The sequence below is a fragment of the Nomia melanderi genome, chromosome 11 (assembly GCF_051020985.1).
Source record: "Nomia melanderi isolate GNS246 chromosome 11, iyNomMela1, whole genome shotgun sequence".
In the NCBI taxonomy this organism is placed as follows: domain Eukaryota; kingdom Metazoa; phylum Arthropoda; class Insecta; order Hymenoptera; family Halictidae; genus Nomia; species Nomia melanderi.
The window spans coordinates 4,357,428-4,377,951 of record NC_135009.1 but is presented as its reverse complement, the minus strand read 5'-3'; the positions used below and the strand labels follow the sequence as shown (position 1 = coordinate 4,377,951).

At 32.0% G+C, this 20,524-nt stretch overlaps 1 protein-coding gene across 3 annotated transcripts in view; it reads left to right on the top strand.

Moving 5' to 3' along the window:
• The first annotated feature begins 2,607 nt into the window (after positions 1–2,607).
• LOC116435180 (cysteine-rich secretory protein 2) overlaps positions 2,608–20,524 on the top strand; it is a 218,779-nt gene continuing 200,862 nt past the window's right edge. For all 3 annotated transcript variants that reach the window (XR_004236705.2, XM_031994486.2, XM_031994485.2), the window contains exons 1-2: positions 2,608–2,756; positions 3,296–3,358. The gene's annotated coding sequence lies outside the window, so the exon portion shown is untranslated. The remainder of the gene's footprint in view (positions 2,757–3,295; positions 3,359–20,524) is intronic.

Below are 20,524 nucleotides of genomic sequence, written 5' to 3'. Positions count from 1 at the left end.
ACAATAATAAATTTATTGTTAATTTATTATTAATAAATAGGTACGTATATATTTATTTTAATATTTAGTAATATAATAAATAATAAATAAGTAAGTATATATTTATTTATCATTGCTATTGGCTAAATATACGATAGAACGCTGAAATAATATTTATTATAAAAAGGACCATTGTGCGTCAAGTTGATACACACAATACTTACATTTTACCAAATTATTTCATAGTTATGTAATTCATTGCTTTGCATTTAATCTACGACAGTTATGCATTCATTATACAACTCTTTTGAAATATAGGTAGACATAAACAGTCTCGAATGTCAAAAGTTATGGATATCTTTAAGATACACTCACATCAATCTGTTAGCAGTGGCCAAAAATTATTGATACCCAAAAATTGCCACAATTTCGTGAAAAAAATCGTACAACATAATTTGGGATATTGTTGGAAAGGAAAAACATCAATTTATAAAACTGTGGTGGAAAGAATCAGAAAAAAATGTTCAAAGTTTTTGCAGACGTTCGAATTACAGAAGCGTTTCGGAAAAATATATCTGTACCTTTTCTTTCAATATATCTTTTTAAACTATATTTCTTCAGAAGAGACGCTCTATAATGTTAAAGTAAACATATCGCGCTTTAAAATGAGCCCAAGTGCACTGTGAAAAGTATGAAAAGTCGGTGACCTTTCATAGAGTGTCTAAATACTTTTGATCGGCAGAATATATTAATAGTGTACGCTACGATAAATAAAGATGAGCCTAGTACATTATTTGATTTTGTATAAAAAATGCGAGCGATTTGCTGTGTAAATATATTTTTTATAATATAATTGAAAATTACACTAAGTATTTATTTTTTATCAAGTATTTTACCACTGTTTTAATTTGACAGACAAAGCACTTTTTAAGATGCAAAAATAGGAGACGAATAATGGTTGAACGCTAACGTTTAATAGAAAGATAGTAGAAAGACTCGATTATAGTCAGACAGATGAAATAATCGGTGACACGACTCTTTAATCTCATATTATTTTGATTATCCAAAGAAGAAAATTATTTAAATATGTCATGCGAACATGATCTAATTAGGTAATTGATCGATAACTATTAATATTCATGGACCTTCAGAGATAATTAGTTTTATATTTATGACCGTATATGCTTGTGTCGTATTTTTAACTGCATAATTTCTTATTTGATCTTTTCCATCTTCTTCTTTAACAATTATAGCAGTGTTTATATTTTTGTTGAAAGTGAAATATATTTCTTGTCTAACATTAGTGTGTACACGTACAGGATTTTATTTTTGGATGATGGCCATTGACCTGAGAACACTGTCATCACCACTAACAATGAGCATCGCTTATAATTTAAATACATTCCTAAAGTTATCAATAGATCGGCTAATTGGTCATGCTTACCATTGTAATGAATAGTTTGATGACTCGAATGCTAATCTCAAAATAGTCTTCTTTATTTCTTGTATATTTCCTTCTTTGCATTTTTTCTTGTAAATTAGATTTAGATTTTTTTAAATAGAATTATAAGTTTAGTATATCTTTTGTAAACGATTAATTTCCTAATTGTCACTTTATGTAGTAACTTTGTTTAAATTTAAAAGATCTTTTTAACATTTACTTTGTTTAAAATTCGTGTGATTAGAAAAGTGAATATTTGAATACTTTAAGTTTCTTGTGTCAAAGAAAGAATGAAAAGATGTCTCTGTCATCAAATTTCTACATATTAAGTGTGGAACAAATATTTGGCAAATATAATGTTTTAGTGATTTTTTAATAATAGGAGTGAAGAAAAATGTAAATAGCGCATAATATAATTTAATAATGTAGTAGTACGATACTATGTTGATATGATGATATAATATAATATAAAATAATATAATATTATGTAATAGATATAATCTACTAATATTCCAAATACTATTACAACATTAATGCATTTATACCAACTATGCTAGGTACTAACAGTTTATCTATACTTCAAAAGCGCACACGCATATGCCTTCCGGTTACTATGTCCAAATAAATCGAGCATAAGTAAATTAACGTAGAGTAAACATCTACATTAATGATGCAAGTAAGCTTAGAAGTGAATATTGATTTATCAAAAAATTCCGGATTTTTCGTTGGGGTAGCTATTAATCTAGAAGTTTACACGCTTAAATGATTCGTCAATCCATCATTCAATTTACCATCAATCCATAAAGTCATTACGAAGTTGAGTGAAAGGTGTTGCGAAGAACTAGATACAAATTAAAATTCATAAAACTTGTCCCCAAGGATGTGCGCTGATGGTTCGCACGGTATTGTGCACGTGAATAGAAAAAATATCAACCAATTATACGCAATTTATCACACGCCTCTCGCAAACAAACGTCCATTTCCAATCAACCGATCGCCACATCGCAGATCGCACCGGAGGATATCTTTTTCTTCATGCGCGATGATTTAAACGCATTGTATCGGGCATTTAACCAAGGCATTATTAGCCCAAGGTTCCTGACTGATTATTGGTCATCAGTAGAGAGAATTACGAACGTTTCCAAAGGCTATAAAAGATACGATAGACTCGGTCAATTGTCAGTGTTCTACGGACTTCCTAGATATTCTACTACTTGTCTTAGTTGCCATACGTTTTCCGTGTTTATGTGCTTCCTCATTGTTCTTTTGTTTGCTCGGTGCATTGGAACTTGAAGCAACTCACTTGGAAACTGCGTTGCTGAATTAATTTGATTGTGTATGCATTGTTTAATACAACAAAGATTAATACAATAATCTTACAAATTGCATTTTATAATGAATTATTTGTTTCGCAATAAGTTACTGAAAGAGATATATAGTGACCTTAGACAGTCATATAATGGTTCTTTAAATATGTTACAAATCTGTTACCACTGAACATTTTGAACGTTCGTTTTTTGTTTTAAGACATATACTTTTGCAATTGATTATGTGTTTAAGAACAGTTTTGTGGAGATGATAACGTATTTTTCAATGCAACTTCAAATGGAAATTGTTGTATAGTCTGTTTAAAGTTGCGTGAAGCAATTATAATCTATTTTGAAATGGAAACTAAATTTCTAGTAACTCACTAAATTTAATTCAAATTTTTATTGTACTATGTTCTACTTAGTTTGATACAAATTTATAATCCTAATTAAACGAATTAATAACTGTTTGTGTAATTTTATGTTTAGTTTAAACAATTGATTTCTTGCATGAAATATGTTTTAAATCTGAAATTTAACTAAAATGACTGTATGGAATTTCTTTCAGAAATAGGAGGAAGAGAATTGAAGTGTACGGTAGAACATCGTTTGAAGTTCCTGCACCTTTCAGGTGAATATTCGATCGTTTTATTTTTATTTTTATTTTCTAGATAGAAAACTGCTGTGACGTTACTGTTATTTCTCTCTATATATTTTCATTTCTTGTCCGTTAAATACACGAAGTATTAATGAATATTGGAAACATATTTGACTTCAATCATACGTAGGAAAATATTGAAAAGGTTTTCATATCTGTCATTCATGATATGTTATGCATTTTACCCATAATCAATATATTGTTTTTCAAACTCGATTGAAGTAAATACGTATTCCGTATTAAATGAATATGGTGCAGTCAATATTTGGATTATGTATGTTATTTTTGCAGTAATGAATCAAGGTTATTTGATTTCTATTGTATATTAATTTTATTGCACTTTTTACAATGTTAAGGTTCTTAACCTTTCTTGAATCTTGTACAAAAATCTATTGAACTATCCTTCTTATATAATTATATGTATTTTCATAAATATATTTTATTTTTTGTTAGGTATCAATAGTATTTATGATGTATCAGTTCTGTTTTAAAAAGTGGGCCCTCTCTTCCCAACTTACCCTATGTATTACTCATAACATTCACGAAAAGAAAATGAAGTAAAGAAATAAAAAGATATAGTTTATCTGTTAAGATAAACTGACTGATAGATTTGTTGTATGCTTTTTCTACAGTACTGTATTCTTTATTCTTGGTTTCAAGAAACAATAATAATTTGTTCTTTTGTGCTCGGTTTATATATTTGGAGCATTTTTATTGATTTTCCACATCGAAATTATTTTACCATACTGTGAAAGCTGTACTATTTCCTCTCCTCGTTTAGGTTATTAGGTTATTATTCTACTAATTAAAAAAATGGAGAATTATATCGACTAAAAACTAATAAATTGGTACGAAGTTATAATTTTTAAATAAACGTAGATTAATGATTGCAATCTTCTAAGTTTTCTATAACTGTGTGGATTAATCTTTATCGTCATATAAGGGTAAAATCCAGCTGTATTATTATTTTCATTAGAAAATTCAAGTTATTAATTTCACTTCAACTTCGTAATGCACATACGTTATTATTTATTTTGCGATTCAAAAGTAGAGAAGTTTTTGTCATATAAAAATCTTTTTCTGCTCTTTAATAGCAAAAGAAGCAATAAGGTATAAACATTACGAAGTTGAAGTGAAATTGAGAACTTTAATTTTTCTAGAATTTTTCAGTTTTTCATATAAAAGTTTATTTATAAAAAAGTATCTGAATTTTTATCAATCTTTTATCTACTGAGTTTTCTTATATAAACGACCTTTTATTAAATTAAATTCTGTACTGTTATTATTGACACTTTATAATACATTCCAAGACGCGCTTACCCTTTTTGTGCCTAAATTGTAGGTTTAATAAAGAACAATGAAATTCAGCCATGTTGACTTGGTTTTGTTCCTGGGCATGGTTATACATCGTTACACAGACGTATGGATTTAGTTGTGTTGAACTTGTTAAGGATGGACTCTTTTCTTTTTAACTACAAAAACCGCCATATGGTAAATCCATTTTTTCAAATATAACCACGTCGAGAAACAAAAGCACATTGATATGGCTCAATTCCATTGTTCTTTGCTAAACGTGCACTTCAATGGAAATTGCTGAACGTGTCTTGAAACGTGTAGTAAACTGACAAAGGCACATGTATACGCAATATGCAATAATAATGATAAAGTCTGTATACTAATAATTTTTCACCAATTCAAACATTTCATTTGAATTTTGTTTCGTTTATTTTCAAAAACAGAATTTGTGAAGTTGGTGTTATGCTGGTGTTTTATCATTCAGCCAAACTGACGCTAAGAGATTAATTATATTAAAAAAGTAAGTAGTCTTTGTGTTGTAAGCACCTACCTAGTAAATATACAGGAAAAGTTCAGAAGATCAAAACTTTATTGTTTTTTAAATCAATATAAATTATAGCGTATATAAATGTATTTTATTTTCAATGTTTTGTTCTTTTTTTATATTCAGAAGTAACAGGAGAAATCATAATTTTTCCAAAGAAGTTCTTTAGATTAATGAGTTAAAATTTAATAATAATGTGAGGATCTACCATAATCTTATTAACAAAAGATACTTCTAAGTAGAACAGTGTGAAATATTTGAAATATTTTCTTTAATCTACATATTTTATGATCTTAAAACTAATTGTATCATTGTACTCGTCTTAATAGATGATTCGTATTCTATATAACACAAGATAGTATACAATACTTATTTAAAAAAAGATCGTTTTTTCATAAACATTATAAATATAAAAAATACGCATACAGTATTATATTTGCTACAACATACTAAACCTTCTTCTTTTTCTATTCTTTCCGTGTATCACCCATTTAAAGAAGAATACTGTCAATGATTGATCACTTGATCACCTTGTGTATGTAAATTATTCGTTCTATGTTCACACTTTATTGCAGCTCACGATGTTAGTATAGGGGTCTAGGTTACAAAATAATGTAAATTTTGTCTGTATCTGGAAAACGAATGGAGCTGTTTATATCAGATAAAAAGGGAATGAGAGTACAATTCATTAGCTACAAAATTTATATTCAGTTTTCTACATAATCGCGATTACATTTAATTGCCAGTTCTGAACAAGTTTCTTTATTGTATAAATGAAAAGTTTTGGTCTATTTCCGATAGAGGAACTCACTGCAGCTTTGAATACATTGTCCAATACGAAATGAATGCTTTTGACTGTCAATGTCCTTGCTAATTTTGGTTTTTCCCTCTTCTTTTTCAATTAAATTTTAGTCTAAAATTTAAATTAAAATAGGAAAAAATAGATTTAGATTGTAAAATGGATGCAGAATTACCTGAAATTTCAATGGCAGCAGTATCTTGTTAACGTCACCTCTGTATCGAACCTAGCTCTAATTGATATTGTTCATGACTTTCTCAAACAAATTTATCGAAAATCAATGTCTTCATAGAACAGGAACGTAGTTATAAATTGAGTCCTAACAACAAATCTGGCATTTATTTCTTTCTTGAAATATGAACAAAAGTTCATTGATTTTCAACCAACCCTCTATATACGCGTACTTCTGTCACGCTAGTCTCTTCTTCACGCGGTAAATTATAATATCATTTACATGGTATTGTTCATCCGTTTAGGTCCCAAATAAAAACTTTTAGAAAAAATACATTTATTTCCACAGTATAAGTCAACTAACTTATCATTTTTACCAAAAATAAATATTTCTTTGAAATATGCATTTCAAACTGTCAAAAAATAGATGGTTATTCCTATGTAAATTTTATACTGGTGGCTTTGCTGTGCTGATATTAGAGTATGCGGTTTAAGAGCCTATGCACACGAGCCACGCGATCCCGCTGCAGTGCCGCAGCGATTGTTTTGAAGTAACAGAGAAACAAAGTTCTTCTCTCTCACAAAATAAGGATAAAAGAACTTTAGACCTTTGTTTTTTCAAAATTGCACACCGCCATCGTTACGGCGCAGTAGGGGGGTCGCATCGCTCATGTGCGTGGACTCTTACGGTGATGACATTGAAAACAAAATTCTCTATAGCTTCGTCTCACTTCGTCACGGTCTCGCTTCCATCCTTTGTTATTGCCGCGCGCCAATAATGAAAACGTGTTGAAAGCGGAGGCAGCCCGAGCATCGTGAGTGGAAGAATCCCCTTGCTCCTGTGTACTTTTGCCTTGACAGTCAATGGAGCTAACGTGAGAGATGTAGAATACATAAGTGTATGCTTATGTAAGTACAGTGAGGCTTCAAGTTACGTTACGTTTTTAACCAATATTTCTCACTTTAGCTTTAAAAATAACATTGTTTGCTAATCTCAGAATTAAAAAACGAAAAATTGGTCAGTGTTTGAATGAATTTCATACGTCGAGCAGTTCTTAAGCATCACTCATTACAACTCGTTAATCCGAATAAATAAAAAATGATCAGCATAAAATTAATCGTTAAACAAAATGAATGTTACTTTATATCACAAACTAAAAATAACTAATATGTGTTATTTGTACATATCTCTTCGTTTAAATAAATCGTTTTATATTCGATGCGAATATGAGATACATTTATACTTTGATATAACGAAAATAAAACTTAAATACAATACTGCAACAAGTAACACTCGCATTTTTACCACGTTCGAATAACGTTATTATAAAAATAAACGGAATGACTTTAAACTCCGTTACTGAAAACAATATTCATTTTATAATTAAATAAAAGGCAATAAGAGTAATAGTCGGATCATCCTTCTGGTATAAATATTGTTATATTAAAATATATATATAGTTTATATACTATTTGAGAATTTATAAAAATATATTTATAGTAAACATAAGTACACAAGAGTAATTAACCGAGTGTTAAGGTCATTATTTACGTATGTGTAATGGTACCACAGCGTCAAATATCATCTTTAAATTATGTTGTTAAGAAAAGAAATACTATAAGTTTAAAAACTAAATTAGAGATAATTAAACCTTTCGATAGTGGAATACAAGGTTTTGAGATAAACTAAAAGATAAATATTCCAGAAGTAACTGTGAGGGCGTTTCTAAAAAATAAAGAACGTCTTTTATTGGGAATAAAACCATCCAGTATGTTTCAATATTATTTCCAATATTATCAGTTCTCTATTAAATGTAATTTCCAGCATTAAATGTAATCTCTTCTATCATTTTTATACATTTAAGAGAAAATGTATCTCCTAATTTGATAAATATCTGTATAAATATGTATGTTTGCATACATGCATACAGGTCTACTCTCTGCACCCCAACTTACGTCCTTTTCGACTCACGTTACCCACTCCGAAACCGATTAGGACGTAAGTCGGGGGCCTCACTGTACTTCCTCGTGATCCTTTTGGAAACTTAAAACTTATACCAGCTTTTTTTCCAATATTTCGTTTTTTTTCACCGGCAGACTCTATTTTCGCGATTCTCATTAGCGTAAAACGAATCCCCGTGCAACGGATACCCCGCGTAAATGGAGGGACGAGTGTATTTACTATTCCCAATCAATTCACCACTTACAGATCTACTCAATTAAAGACCATTCAATCTGTACAGCATCCAGGAAATGTAAAGTTCAAATGGCAAAAAGTTAGCGAAACGTGTTCGCTTAACGGAGCATTGAATAACACAGTTTCAACTGTATTCACCGTTTCACGTTTTACAAAGAGCGCGGTTTCATTGAAACGCCCGTGTCTCGATCCCGTCCGTTAGCTTGTGGAAACTTTGTAATCGCAATGAAATTAACAATACAGCAAGGCACCGACATTGCACATTGGAATAGCGGAAAGATAGATATCCGGTTTTAATTTGAGCTAGATGACCGGTTCGAAAGGCAGTCTCCTTCCGAAAATGGTTCTTATATTCTATCAAATTCTTTCGTAGCTAATTCATTGCTTTAACACTAAAACTATTAGATGGGTGAAAATTATCTATTCCAGATTTTTTCTTTTTACAATTATTAAAAACATAACAAATGTGAGAAATGATTAAAGAAATTGATTTAGTAATACGCAAACTGAATTGTAAACCAATTAAAGTTTCAATAGATGCACTATTGGAATTTCTATAGAGGAATTTCAAAAGCTCAATTTATACGCTCGATAGTTTTAGTGTTAAAGTGCATAACGAGATGAGCACAAGCCGAGTTTAAGTAAACTTAGCTTGTATTATTGTTTATCGTTATGCTATAGTTTATCCAATGATTCGTGTCAGCGATTGTAACAAAGATACGCGACAAAGAAATTTCTTTCGCTGATTTCTCTACTTTTTGCTTCGTGGACTTAATAGATTTGACAAATGAATAGTTCGATTGATTAAAGTATAATGAGATGTTTGTATTTTTTCTCTTTTTGTCTATAGTAGAATGATTTTTTTACTATCATTTCACCAACACTGTTGTGATCTGACTGAAGAGTATTGTTTATAAACTTACCTATAAACAGATTAAGTTTTGTGAGGCTATGATGAGCTGTTCTCTTGTTATAGTATCTTCGGAACGTCTATGATTCTTTCCGGTGTTAAACATTTTAGAAATATATCTAGTAATCTATTGAACCTATTTCCTTATGATTTATTTTATCCCGAACATTCTTGCTTACAAAATTTAATCTTGTCGCAACTTTATAGGCACAACTGTTGTTAAAACACTGAAATATTACAGATTCAATGAAATTAACTTATGAAAATAAGGAAATTATTTTGTCTACGATACGCCACATTTATAAAATAAGTTAGGAAATCAAGTCACGCATAGAGAACGCATGCAAGCGAAATTCGTCATTTCCATGCAAGGGGTTGAAGAATAATGAATTAATGCGAAATTTCTTGTGAAATTTAGGAAAAGAAGGATTGAGGTAGTTGATATATTAACACTTTATTTACCGTTTAAGTGCCACTTATATTATTTTTAGTATAGGCTGATTTTTGTAAGAAAATATTTTTTGTACGACATGGCTAAGTATATATTACAAAGTAGTGAAAAAATTGAGAAATGATATGAGAATATATAAAAATCATTAAAACATTAAATATAACTTAGCGTACAACATATTTTATTTAAAAAATCAATAGATTTTATAAGCAAAATATAACCGAAATATTCGGTGGCACAGAATGTGATAACGACCCACTCAGTTGAGTGCGAATTCATCGCCACTATTGGTCTGATTTTGGTTATCGCACTGGTGTGTACGGTGCGTTGATGGAGAGTCGGCATTTAGAAGGAATGCGGGTCTAATTGGTTAGAGTGGGAGGGACCATTCCTGTTCTTCTCACATGCATTATCGGCAGTACGTGCTATTCGTCAATGCAGTCATGAGATAATTAATCAATACAGTAAACAAAACATACAACAAAAGACTGCCATTGTCCTGTGGCGGCCTAGGTACTAACTCTACATTAACACGAAAACTACCGAGCAGTTAAATTGCCTTTTTAAATTCTTTTATAGATACTTCAAGAGTGCATTTATTAAGATTTTAATTGATTTATAATTGCTAAAACAAGACACGAGGAATGGGTCATTTTGAACCGTCTGGTAGTTTTAGTATTAACATATCTCCATTAATATAGTATAAACTGCTAGTAAATTGCTTGGTGACTAGACTGAAGAATTCGGTTGATCGATAAGTTTTCATTTGTTTTCATCCAATTTTCTATTAGTTTTACTTCCTAATTTCTGATATTTTCAAACACTAACTTATTATTCGTCAATTATGGTTATACGCAGGAAATTGAAATTGTAAAACTGAAAACTAGAGAAAACACCTCTTGCTCCTATGCCGTTCCGCTAGACATGATCACTACGTTTACAAACATTCATTGTATGGTTTATTCTACTGTTGCTAGAAACATTCATGTTCGTTCATTCGGATTTTGGAAGTTAGAGGTTTAAAGATAGATAATTGTGAGGTATATACTGGTATAATTGCATTAATCGAAGTTGACGTAAGTATTTACCAAATAGTGTTTAGAAAATTCAGTATGTGTCAAATTGCCGCGTTTTGTAAACCTAGGTTAATATGTGAATATGTGAATTATTACTTATTAAGTTTTTAACTAAGTTGTCTATTAACGTGTATCTACAATTGGCAACTGAAGTCAGAGAACTGGACACGTAACAAAAGAGTGCACTCTAACAGAATTTTTGCAAACATTGTTATTATTACAACTTACGATTAAACACATACAAACATGTTCTGACGTGAATGTGTTAAAGTTATAATATAAGGAAATACTCATTATAATGTTCTGATTTCTTTTGCTCCAAAATAGTGTAGCTTTAATAAGCTATCGGTCAATAAGCGGTGGCAACTGAAAAGCCGATTAATACCTTTTCGTTCAATAAGCACTGGTATCGAAAAGCTTACTAATAGGTTTCCGGTAATTAACATGTTGACTGGAAAATAAGCACTTATCAAAACGTTTTATTATTTTACATTAAGTTTTCTTAATCAAGCAGGATCTAAAAAGTTAAGATCCTTCATAATGATTGATTTACTGTCCTTTATAAAAATATGTAATTCTAATACATCGAACAAAATTCGATTCGTTCGATACCTCACCAAGAAAATTAATGTTTAAGACCATTTACAAATATGTGTATAGATTTTAAGAAGACTGGGAGGGCGTGGGAGATAGCTATTTATCAATGAGAATATCGAGCATGTTTACCAGTTTGTATCGTCAAATAGATATATCTGTCCGGATGATGGCTAAAAACTTTTGTATTCGATTTTACAAACTGAAACGCCGAATTTTGATGGTATAGATCTGCGAACTTTTTGAATAGAATGATATAACCGAGACGAAATCGTTCCCCATGAGCCTCAAAGGTGGCGTACCACTCCTAAATAGCACGCGGTGAACTGATGGAGTTTCTGTCGAAGCTGCGACAAGGGAAACGTGTCTCTCTGCGTTCCGCAGCAAATTTCCGCGACCGCTGATACCGTGCAAAAATTATAGTGGCATTTGGTCCATCATTTACTGGCCGCGATAGCGGTTTGTGATGCATGTGCAGTTGAGAGATAACTCGGTCTCTAGCAGAACGGTATAGAGGCAAGAGGTGTCTTTATAGTTTACAGTTTTATAGTTTTCATTGGTTACTTGTAACTGTATTAACGAACAAATGGAGGTTTAATTTTACGTGCAGTACATAGCAGCGAAGCTTTCACCATACAGGCTGGAGCCAAAGGTCCTCCAACATAGACTTCTCGAGGTGACAGGTCCCATGGAGTTAGACTGTTGGTGGCGCATAGTTCACTTTCCAAAACTGTACCAGCTTAGAGTGCAGCTATCACGCTTTGAGTCAATCCACCAAGCTAAAGACACAGGGTCAAGAGGAGACATCCACTCGCGGCGCTTGACCCAGTAGTTATGATGGCTCAGTTTCGGTACGTCCTTGTTATTGGCCGAGTTGCGCAACAAAGAACGCAAGCGAAAAGAAATGCAATTAAACTAGACGTATACACATTGGCGTCGGGTTTGTTCTTGCGCGGCGACGGCTTTTTACGCTTACCGAAGTCCGAAGACACGGAGGCTGGGCTACTATGTGTCCTAGGAGTACTGAGTTGAAACGTGCAGCCGATTCTTCTTGCCTTTGTAACTGTTTAATTTGGCGGACTGACTCAAGACATGAGGATTGCTGGTAGGTCACCTGACGCCTAGGCTGAGGAATTCAGCTAACGATCAGTTTCCATTTATTCTCAGCCAGTTTTCTGCTGGTTTTATTTTCTAGTTCTTGATATTCTCGATCTTTAATTAACTATTCACCAATACAGTCACACATAGTCAAACAAAACTATAAAACTCTAAATTAGGAAAATTTTTGCATCTGTGCTGTTCGGCTAGATATTAATCATCTCTCAACTGTACTCTGTAACAGACTGGTGCCTGAGCTGTCCCCACTGTTCTTGCGAGTGCAATCCAATGATCGGGGCGGCACTGCCACTGGGCAACAGTCCCCGCAGTACCAGTTATAAAGGTCGATTGGTGAAACTGCTAAGACAGGGCTTTTAGGTCTTGTCTTTCAGATTAAGGTCGTCTTTATCATGGCTTGGTTGGCCCAGCTCGAGTACCTCGGAATCGTCAGTTTTCCCTCAGGGCCGCATGGCAATTGCGGTGTAGGAATTGGCGTCTGGTATGGACCAGATGACTAGATATGGGAGATGCAGCTTATCTTTATATAAGAAATGAAACAGGTCCTGCAAATAAACCTCCGATATTTGGTACTACTGGGTCTGGACATCCAGCGGCTTCGATCGTGCCAGACATTGGTTGGTTTCGTAGTGGCAGTGGTTGAAAGCCTGCATGCTGGGCCAGGAATATATCGAGAATCACAGTATGCGAGCAGCGTCCCACCTGCTTCAGCACTAGCCTGGAGAGCTAGTACAGCTTTGGAAAGAAGCTCAGCAGTATCAACAGTCTACTATTCGCCTTTCACTTTAGGTCCATCAATCACCAAGCAACAAGGGGGCAGGTGCAAGGGGACTTTTCCACTCAAGATACTCAGACTGCCTCCGGTTTCGACGCATGGCCATTGTTGGCGGTAATAACAAAGGACGAAAGTGAGATAAAATGCGATGGAGTGAGACGAACTATAGAGAATTTTGTTTTCTATCGTTACGTCTCACTTCATCGCTTTTGGTCTCCTTTCCGTCCTTTGTTATTGCCGCGTGCTAGTAATGACCAAGCGTCGAAAGCCGAGGCGGCCTGAGCTTCCTGAGTGGAGGAGTCCCCTTGCCCCTGTGCACTTTTAGCTTGGTGGTCGATAGGGCTAACGTGAAAGGCGTATAGGTACTCGGAGGAGAAACTAGGGCTCCCTCTGGATCGCCAATTCCCCTACCGCCATCTACAGGTGGCCTCTGGAGTGGTATCGACGAACAGTAAATTAGTGATAAAAAATATGAGGAATTAAGAAATAAAATCAACGGAAAATTGGGATCATCGGATGAAAACTGATCGATCAGTCGAATTCCTCAGTCTAGTCAAGTGATCTCTTAGGAGTATATACCTATGAGGTATTTCGAAAATACATATCGTCACCATAGAGTTCACCGTAATTAGAAATTTGTTTGAGATTTTCTATAGATTTTATTAGATACTCTTTTGTTTGCTAACAGTTAATTAATAAATGATGATATTACTTGTTATGAAAAGATGGTTATAAGAGCTATTTACATAGAATTATATTTCTAAAGAAATTTATTTAAATTACAAGTAACTAAACAAAAGTCGGAAAGAATAGAAATTTTCGTTATAATAAAATAATTCTGGTTCTAACAGACATCACCTGAATTAATTCGTTCTATGTTATACTCAAATTATTCTTTCAATCTTTTACATAGCACCTCTTGTTATATTTTAGAATTTAAATAATATTCTTCAAATTCCATGTCAGGGTAATTCCAAAGCCACTATGTAATTTACTAATAACATCAAGAGGATTTTAGACAGAGGAAAATATAAAAAAGAAATACAAAACGAATATTTAGAATTTGCAGAACGTTCTACTGCATTTCATCGTATTTATGAAGGAAGGGTACACGGTCAGATATTTTTTGTCGTCTCTGTGTATTGTGCCTCGTAATAAGTGGCAAAAGAAGAAACAAGTAGGTAGTTCTACCTACATAGAAAAAGAAATGCGAAATGCAGAATGTAGTTTTTGCTTTCTCGTCTAAAAATTCACGTAGAAGGTAAACGAATACATATCTTCAATAAAATTGAAGCACAGAGATTTCAATATTTCTCATATAGTTTCGTAAGTTAATTACGAAAAGGTATTTATAAAAATGTAGTATTCGTTATCACTAAACTATGTCTTATTTGTACAAGTTTAAGATTTTATAGATTATTTAATGAAAATTCGAATAAAAGAAAATATTTCCCGTATATTCTGTTAACTGTTATATTGCATTTCTAAATAAAAGTTTTTAGAGTAAAATTTTCAATAAACAATACTGGGAATATACGTTTGCTATAATATTATACTTGTCATAATATGATTATACTCATTATATTCATTAGTGGATATTATGTTTATACCTTTATTTTTAATTCCATAAATCCCTTAATTATGACTAAACAAATGTTTATTTAAAGTCATATTATCTTAAACCTATTTATGTCACATTGCACATCTTTATAACAAAATTGTTTTTTATTGATTTATATGCACAAGCTGTAAACAAATTTAAAAAATCCCTTCGACTATTTAAGTTTCATTATTTTGAAACAAATAACATTTGATATGGGGTAAAAGACATGTTTGATTAATGTATTTTCAACGTTTCAATGAAAAAGGGTGACTTTTATGCAACTGATATTTTTGTAGAAATTAGGGGACTCAATAGGGTAGTAAAAAGAATAACAACCAATAATTCTAAGATTAACGTTCCAATAAAGACATAGAAACTGAAAAGGAACGATACTAATATGTCAGAATGCTTCATTACGATCATTAAATGTTGTCTAACATCGGGAAACCCAATGTTCCATTGAAAAAAAGCGTTTCATGCACAAGGGTGCGTATACATTGCTGCCAAAGATCGTACGAAAGATATAAAGCACTCGAGTCTATGCTTGGGCTTCAGCAAGCTATGCGGAAAACACTTGAAGTTCTCCAAACGAAAAGTTTTTCAACAGCTGTGAAAAAGTATTGAAAGTTCTCGAAAGTAAAGATTATTCCTTGTTCATCGAAATGAAAGTTGGATTTCATTTTTTTTTTGGTGAATTAATTTTAAATTAAAAATTTTTATAATAATTTGTATTTTGTCAATAATTTTTCAATTTATAATATCTTTAAGTTAATAGATAATATAATTTTACTCTTTTGTATCTGAATAATAATATTTACAAACTACAATTGGCGGAAAGAGTTGAAGTTTCGTCATAAGTTTGAGTATAACGTTCATTTCACGTGACGGGCATTCGGAGACGAAACATATTTGTGTGTGTATATAAAATATATACATATATATTTGTGCTAATTAGGTAGCTGCTTAGTTTCGTTAGACTTGAGGCCAAGAGCTTCAAGATTTGCTTATTGGGCTTCTCAAACCGTCCACAAATGGTGCCAGCGAGTTTCATAGTCAGGATAAATAGATGCCAAAGCTTATTAATAATTCCATATTTACATGGTATGCGTATATAGATAACTGAAATCTATTTGAACAAAGAAATTTCAGAACTAAACTTCGGGTACTTAATTATTGAGTCAGATTCAATAACAGTGCTTTGTATTTGCTAAATCTTGCTTTTGACATTTTCTACTTTGTTTCTTCACTACGGATTTCCTTTTATTTTTATTTTTAATATATAATTGTTATCGATTTGTTAATATTTTGCATTTTTGTACTTTTATTTGGTGTTAATGTTTTTTGTTGTCTTGATTTATATTTATAAATGTATAATTAAATGTGCAATGAAGATTCTATTATATTAAATATTAACAAAGAAAATTCGCCAGATAATAAGTTGGTTTTAAACCAATGATAGTTTGAAGACTTGATCATGTAAGAAATGAAATAAATGTTATTCTAATTATTAAAAATATCTTTCTCTTTTCAACTAAATTTCTGTAGAAGTCATTATGGTCATCATGATTATTTGTGGATTATCGCCTTCAAGAACATATTTCCTTAATCGAGTTTGCATCATCGACTCCATCGCTGTAATAAACAGTAATGAGGAAGTGGCAACTTGGTAGTACTCCGCCACGGCTATGGAGTACTTCCGTGACCGCCTCTTTCACCAGACCTGTCAACATTAAATTATTTTCTCTGGGGTACATTGAAAGATAAAGTGTATTATGAACCACCAACAACGGTAGAGGATATGCAAAAACGAATTCATGAAGCGTATGCTGCACTTGCTATGGAGACAATTCAAAATTGCATTTCTTCATTAATTAATAGGTTGCATTACTGCATTCGTGTTAACGGGCATTATTTTGAGTATCTAAACACTTGATAAAGATTAAAATGTTTAACACACGCAATTTAGTTATTATTGCACGTTTACTCCTTATATATCCATAACTCTATCACGGGAATCGTAGACGACTCCATCAAAGTAAGAGTACGTGACATATTGATAAACATTGTTAAACAAACACTGGCATCTGAGCGAATGGACACTCTGAGACATTTACTTTACGCGGATCAAACTATTGCTAATATCTCATTAACTATCAGGTATAGGATGTATGAAGGTCAACACTTTTATATTCAGAATTTGATACTCTATCGATCTATGGTAAAAAAGTATTTTAGGTCATTTCATTTTAAAAAATCAAGATGAACTTGAAATCTCTGAAACACCTCCACCCACAAAAAAAGCATGCACCTTATAAAATGTGTTCTCTGATGCTATTTAAATCCCATGTTTTAACGTTTTCATAAACTGTATCGTTAAATAATTATTCGAGATTAGGTGCCCCATCTTATATATCCGTGAACATTCGCAAGTATTTTAAATGTAAGCACCTTAATTAAAGTCTGATTTCTTACTAAAATTGAGGAGATTTTGCAGGAGCTATTAGTAAAATTTGTAATAAACAAAAAATGAATTTGTTTCGAATAATTTTCATAAATTTAACATAAGGTTCTTTAACATTTTGTACATACAAAAAATTGCTTAATAAAAATCTAATGTATTTTCGTCTTGATAAATTTTTTTAAGAATATACTTTTCCTTTTAATTAATTTCTAACAAATCTCCTATGGCAAAATTCTAACAAAGTTAATTGAACCTAGGAAAACTAATGTACTGTTAGAACGTTTTACGTTTGAATTCTTTTAACATATTATTTATTAAAATTTATATCTTGTTTATTCTTGGGATTTATAATTTTAATTATAATCTATGTTTCTAACGGATCTTGTAATATCCGAACTAATGACACTTGTTTAATTGTTTAGAAAATCTAAAGAAGGAAAACTAATTTAATATTTAATAACCTTTTAAGTATTTCGAGGTATTAGTTAATTAAGACAAAAGATAAATAAAAAACAATATCAATCTTTCAAATATTTGCATTCTACTGTTCCGGTTGGTTCCTTGTTTATACTTAAATTTACATACTTAACACTAAACGTACCGTGACCGGTCAGATGACCGATTTCGGCAAAAAATTCTGCATTTTTTTTCCATTTAACATAATATCAGTTCTTATATTGTTCGATTAATTAGTTTCTCAATGTTTGCCTTTCCTTTGGTTTTTGGTTTCGTTAAGAAAAGTTTATCATTTAACTCGTATACCTTTATTTTATAACCAATTATTTGATCAGTTACGATAGGAATAGCTGTGTATAAAATGCTGGTATGTTTAGCGTTAATGACACAAATCTTGCGTATGGTCATCAATATACAACATTTCACAAGCTTGAAAATCCAATATTTTTGTATAAGATTCTCACATAATTTAAGTCGAATACTAAGGAAGGTGATCGATTGAAAGTTCCTCTCGTGAAAGTACTGCATCAGTGCGATAGGGGGTGGAGATACAAAAGCGAGCAATACGTTCGTGTGATTCGATGACGTTGATAGCCGCGCGTATATCGGTCGTATGTATACCTCGCGGGCATATCGGGTTTGTAACGTTGAACAGATCGGAGTGTGTTAGTTGAGTCGACGTGCTGACGACTGTCATTTTCGGCGTTCTGTTGTTACGATCGACAGTGATTTTTTGTTCGAGGAACATTTTCGCGATGCATTATAACATGAAACTCAGAAAATTTCGTCACCTTCGCACGACACTTGAATAAGAAGTTGACACATTTCATATTGGAAAGGAGAAATCTCGTTTTTAGTTAACACTAAAACTATCGAGCAGTTAAAGTAATTTATTATTAATTTTTACTGAAAATTAAAATAATACGTTTCTCGGGATTCGAAATTTGCAAACATGCTTTGGATCATTTCTTCTTGGGTTTTCACGTATCCGAACTGTTGGTCACCCAATTAAATCGGATAATCGAGGATAATCGATTTGCGTTCATGGATTAAGCGAAAAATAGGATTGACGCTTCGTCGTTCAATTTTTAAGGGATTCGATTGATGGAACGGCAGATTCTATTTTTTGAGGTTCGATGATTCATCATCCGGACGTATACGGCGATTGCAAAATAATTGAACACCGTTCAGAATTGATATACAGTGTTTAATTGTTTCTGTATCGTCTTGTGCTTTCTGTTACATCTATAACTTTAAGAAAATTGAGTTTTAAAGTATTGTGAAGAATTGTTTTTGTGTTACTCCTTGGGACAGTCTTGAAGATAATTATGCAACTTGAAGAAAGAAAAGATTTGTTGTATCACGACTGTAGTTTTATCATTTTCTTTCAGTTATTTTGTTATTTATAATATCATTATCCATCATATTATCATTTTGCAGTTACATGTATTAACTTTGAGTATATTAAAACTTAAACACCAACCAACACTTCGTTTCACTGAAGTACTTATTGGTCCTTGCAAGAGTAGCCAAATACATTTAAACACAATTGTTTGTTGTAAATCTAAGAATATGTTTCTTGCAAATTAATTCATAAATATTGATTTTTACATAAAAATTCGTAATCTAAAGATTAATCACGAAATCATATTAGGAAACATTCATCGACGTTCAAAAATTTCGAATCATGATAAATAAAATATAGTAAACAAAACTTTTTTTTCAAGTAGATACATATACAATGAATTGAAAATTATTTTCGATGAATTATGAAAGTATGTTATTTAATTTAGTAATTAATTAAAACAACTACGGTGCTTGAAGATTTTATTATGTGATTAATGAAGAAAAATTCACTTTCGCACTAATAATAAGTATTCGTTAAAACAATTTTACTCCCAACTTAGTCTTAACTTCATTTATTCATTCTAATCTGCTTTCATACTAACACTAACCCTACAACGACTAGTCAAATGACGGGTTTTAAAATTTCATTTAAATTTCTACATTTTCTTTTACTTAACTTTATATGAATCTCTACATTGCTCGATAAATCAGTGTCTGAATTTTCGTTTTCCCTATTGCTTCTTTTTCCACCAAGAAAAATGTATCATCTAACTTGTTTATCTTTATTTTGCAATCAGTTATTTGTCTGGTTACTGCAGTGATAGGTACTGTCCACAGACGACGTTTGTTCACACGTTCAGCGAACTGAAGGGACAAGCGCGGCAAGGGAATATGGTTGCTCGCGACAAACGTTGACGTTTCGGTTTCGACCGTTTTTGTTATTGACTGATTCGCGCAAACGAAGATCGCAAGTGAAACAAAATATGGCAAAGTAAGATACAAATGAAGGCGATACTTCGAGGATCGAGACGCGGCACTTCAAAGCGATGCCGCACGCGTCAAATTAAACATGTAATAAAGGAAATGTCAATTTCATTAATTTCAATTTTACTTTTTCAAACATAATAGCAGTGGATTGTTGAGATTGCTGTGATGAAAATAAGTTCAAATACGATGTACATCGGACTACTTTTATCAATTTTAAGGAAATAAACCTTTAATTCTGTTAATTGCATTAAATGGGTAAAACTAGTCCTTGTTGCACTTGTTCCTTCAGTTCGTAGGACATGTGAATAAACGTCGTCTGGGGGCAGTATATATAAAGTGCCAGTTAAGTTCAGTGC